Source organism: Schistocerca serialis, chromosome 2 (assembly GCF_023864345.2).
Source record: "Schistocerca serialis cubense isolate TAMUIC-IGC-003099 chromosome 2, iqSchSeri2.2, whole genome shotgun sequence".
Classification (NCBI taxonomy): Eukaryota; Metazoa; Arthropoda; class Insecta; order Orthoptera; family Acrididae; genus Schistocerca; species Schistocerca serialis.
The window spans coordinates 733831656-733836527 of NC_064639.1; the positions used below are offsets into that span (position 1 = coordinate 733831656).

General features: G+C 46.9%; 1 pseudogene; it reads left to right on the top strand.

Annotated features, from left to right (window-relative positions):
- Nucleotides 1–646: 646 nt before the first annotated feature.
- On the top strand, nucleotides 647–763 carry LOC126458747 (5S ribosomal RNA; annotated as a pseudogene).
- Nucleotides 764–4872: the final 4109 nt, after the last annotated feature.

Below are 4872 nucleotides of genomic sequence, written 5' to 3' on the forward strand. Positions count from 1 at the left end.
ATATTCCTCATATTGACAATTCCTTTGTTGGAGAATGATGCCTCGTCGGTAAAGAGAACATCTGCAAAAAAAATTGGATTAGTCAGAAGTTTTTGCTGAGCCCACCGAAAAAATGTTACCCTATTGCGGAAGTCATTTCCATGAAGATCCTGGTGTAAATGAACATTGTAAGGATGAAATTTATGACGTTTAAGAATACGCCGTGCACTTGATTTCGACACAAACTTCACGTCCAATTTGACGTGTGCTGATTTGAGGATTCACAGCTATGGTAGCGAGCACAGCAACTTCAGCACGTTCATCTGTGCGTGTTCTAGGGCGATGTCGAGGCCTTGGATTTAAGCTTCCCGTTTCACGTAGACGAGATGTGAGACGACCAAACATCCGGCGCGAAGGAGATGGCTTGTCAGGGAATCGTCTTCTGTACAGTCGTTCTGCCTGAACAGCATTTCGTCCACCTACAACAGGGTACAGTACAGGTATGTAGAGAAGGGTAGAAAACAGACATATTAACTTAATTATTATAATGTTCGCTAACAGTACTATCAACGAGCAAGCAATCTCACAACGTATTTCCCGTCAACGTACATTCTCCATAGATCAGCAGCATTTCTACCATATTTTCATGTGTGTACATTATACTGTACGCAACGGCCTTGCCGCAGTGGATACACCGGTTCCCGTGAGATCACCGAAGTTAAGCGCTGTCGGGCGTGGCCGGCAGTTGGATGGGTGACCATCCAGCCGCCATGTGCTGTTGCCATTTTTCGGGGTGCACTCAGCCTCGTGATGCCAAATGAGGAGCTACTCGACCGAATAGTAGCGGCTCTGGTCACAGAAAACCATCATAACGACCGGGAGAGCGGTGTGCTGACCACATGCCCCTCCTATCCACATCCTCAACTGAGGATGACACGGCGGTCGGATGGTCCCGATGGGCCACTTGTGGCCTGAAGACGGAGTGCTACATTATACTGTACAGCATAAGTTCCACAACACAACGTTTATTCACAATGTGTACTACCTCCGTGCCGTCACTAGATTACTCTGATGCACGATTACCCTGGCAAGCGGTGTACTGCACGCCAAAGCAACAACAAATGCGATGCTCGGAGGGTGGTGGAGTACAGGAGTTTGCATGGGTCGCAAATCATAAACAAGGCGAAGTGGTAACTGTGGCAGTAGTGGGAACTACGTTGGACACTTGACTAGGTAGAGCCAGGCCCTGCGCGACAGGCACAATGGGTCATATAACGCATTAGATAAACCTTATTTTTGGTGTGCAGGATAAATAAGACAACCTGACGGGTGAACACCGATCGGTACTGGTTCATACTGTGTACGTAGATACGTAAAACGTGCAAGAGGTAAACCATTATGTGCTTATGAGAGTTGATGGCAGCTGACCGTATTATTCGTTTCGGACCTCTTGATAAGTATGGAGGTTTGATTACACATGTCAATCACATTGCGATTACGGGCAGCACGGGGTTCACGCCTGAGGCTCAGGACGTGCGCTAGAAGCGCATGTCGGGTGTTTCAAGCGTCAACTTCGCGTCTCAATATCTCGGGATGTAATGGGAATATTGCGATGCAATCAACGCCATTGTGTATGTGCTTTGTCATGCTATGGATTGCTGAAGAAAAAATATAGGAGGTCCATTTAAAAAAACTTAAGTTTTTGTTAAAAAAACACATATGCATTCGTTTTAGAATGTTTCCAAATATGTACATTCATGGGCCCCAGCTCTACATTGATACCGGTGAAAGTCATTTTCCAATAGCTGTTATTGTTCCAGAGATATTTTGGGTGGACAAGATAGCTGGGACACCCTGTATATATATAGTTCAGGCTCACCGGCCACTTGACCATCTTCTTCTGTGCGGATGCACAAACAGTGCCCGAACTATTAGGGGAAGCGGCAACGCGCCGCGAGTAATGAGTATAATGGACGGGGGACACTACGAATGTAGTGCGGGACAATACGTTGAGAATGTGGGTTTCGCGGGAGGCGTGCCAGAGATAAATCCCTGCAGTCGCAACATCCACCGTGTCCTCGGTGGCTCAGATGGATAGAGCGTCTGCCATGTAAGCAGGAAATCCCGGTTTCGAGTCCCGGTCAGGGCACACATTTTCATCTGTCCCGTTGACGTATGTCAACGCCTGTAAGCAGCTAAGGGTTTCCATTTCATTGTAAAAACATATTCCCCCTTTTTACGGTGATAAAGACGCCATAAAACATCAAGGTCGATTTTCGACAGTTCTGTGGATCTACTTCTGCTGATTTATATATCATTTCTGAAATTCACTTGTCATAAGCAAAAGAGTCACAAAAATACGATAGCCGTGTGGTCTCTTTGTATGTTGGGCAATTATTTTTCGTGCTCATCCCCCAGAGTCGCCTTAACCCCCAGTGATAATGAGTTCGTGTGTGTGTGTGTGTGTGTGTGTGTGTGTGTGTGTGTGTAAGGAGAGGCAGGAGTGGAGTGGTCCGCACAGCCACGGGCTACCAGCGGGGAGCCGTAGCTGCCGGCAGCCTCGGGCAGTGCGTGTCTCCGTGCGCTGTTGAGCATAATCGGCGCGGCGCTCGGGCCGCCCGGCCCCGCAAACGAGAGCGCAGGGCGGGGAGAGAAGAGGTTCGCTGCCCGCGGCGGCCTCTTGCGCACGCCGCCTCGCAAGCAGCAGGTCGCCCGCTGCGCTCTGCTGTTCGGCGGGGAATTCCCGCGGAGGCGCCGGCAGCCGGCCTAAGTGGGCGAGTGAGTGTTTCCCCATTGTCCGCCTCCGGCGCATCTAAGCTGTCACGCCCCGCCTACCATTAGCATACAAATAGCACGCCTCCGCCGGGCACGGATCTTTTTGTGAGTGCGCCGCCCGCAGCGCCCGATTTACACTACTTTTTCTCCCCATCTTCATCTACCAGCCAAGAGCCGAAGCACGTAAACTATTTTAAACCGATTTCCTGATATTCAAGACTTTTATTCTATCGACTGCTGGCGCTGTTCCAGATCTGCATTGGCACCCAAGCGCGCCTCTCAATTTAAACGCAAATTTATTACGGACGCCTCTTTCTAATGCACGGTCTAAACTGAATTAGAATTTCATTTAACAGTCTTAGCTAAACTCTTTAGGAGAAATAACAAGTGAGACTGTTTCGCAAATAAGGTTTTCTATCCTTCTCTTTCACATTTCTGGGCTCCCTTACCATCTTTACCAGTTTCTCCTCTGTTGTTACAGCATCCCGAAATTATTTCTCACAGTTCGAGTGTGGACAATGTTTTTCCTCTACTAAATAGTCCAAGACAATATAAGCGCTGTCTTCAAATAAAACTGGATAAAGAAACCGAATACAACAGAATCACTAAATCCAGCTCCTGGTTGGCGCATCAATTTGTCCTTAATACGCAGAAGTGGTAACACAGTAAATCCGAAAGAAGCAATCGAAATAAATACAGCTAATGGAAGCTACAGGACAACGAAGATTCAATGATGATAGTTCTGGCAAGAGACATGTGTAGAATACGTAAAAGTAAACACGCGCTAGCTTCCAACTCCAGCCGCGAGCGTAGAGGTCACGATCTACAGAATTGTTACGTCTATGTAACAGTTACACAGCAAATGGTATACAGAACTGTGTTTCGGAATCTGGAAAGTTCATCGCTATTGGATTTCACAGTGAATTTTTAGAAATTTTCGACTCCATAAAGACAACCAATCACAGTTTTCTTTCCCATAACTAAGAGAGGCAAATTTCGTAGATTTTCGGAAACGTTTGACATGGTGCTCCGCTGCAGACTTTTAACCAAAGTCCGTCAGTACGGAATAGCTTGTCGCATATGTGAGTGGTTCTACGTCTTCTCTACGAACAAAACGCAGTAAGTTGTCCTCGACGAGGACTGTTCGATTACCCCAGAGAAGTGACGAATAGCTTTTTCTTAATATAGGCAAAAGTAAGAGCAGATGAGTAAGAAAAACTACCCTTTTTAGTTCGAAATCTGCAGTAGTGGTGTGCTCTAGACGCTGTCACTTCGATTAAATATGTAGACTTAACGTCGCAAAGCGATATAAAATGGAACTAGATCAGAAGGTAAGGAAGGAGAATGGTTGACTTCTTCTTGTTAGGAGAATTTTGGGTAATAGCTCATCTATAAAGGAGAACGCTCACAGAAAACTATTGCTACCCGTTCTTGAATACTGCTCTAATGTTTGGGTTTCCCACGAGGCCCAATTAAAGGAAGACATCGAAGAAATTCAGAGACGTGCTGTTAGATTCGTTACACGCATCTTCGATCAGCTGGCAAGTATCGCGGAGATTCTTCGTGGAATCAAATTTGAAGCCCTGGAGCGAAGACTATGCTCTTTTCGCAAGGCACTATTGCGAAAATTTAGGGAACCAGTATTTGAGACCTACTGCAGAATGATTCTGCTGCCGCCAGGGACGAGCAATCACTAATATGCTAGATACTATTTTTCCTCATTCCGTTATAAATACACTCCTGGAAATTGAAATAAGAACACCGTGAATTCATTGTCCCAGGAAGGGGAAACTTTATTGACACATTCCTGGGGTCAGATACATCACATGATCACACTGACAGAACCACAGGCACATAGACACAGGCAACAGAGCATGCACAATGTCGGCACTAGTACAGTGTATATCCACCTTTCGCAGCAATGCAGGCTGCTATTCTCCAATGGAGACGATCGTAGAGATGCTGGATGTAGTCCTGTGGAACGGCTTGCCATGCCATTTCCACCTGGCGCCTCAGTTGGACCAGCGTTCGTGCTGGACGTGCAGACCGCGTGAGACGACGCTTCATCCAGTCCCAAACATGCTCAATGGGGGACAGATCCGGAGATCTTGCTGGCCA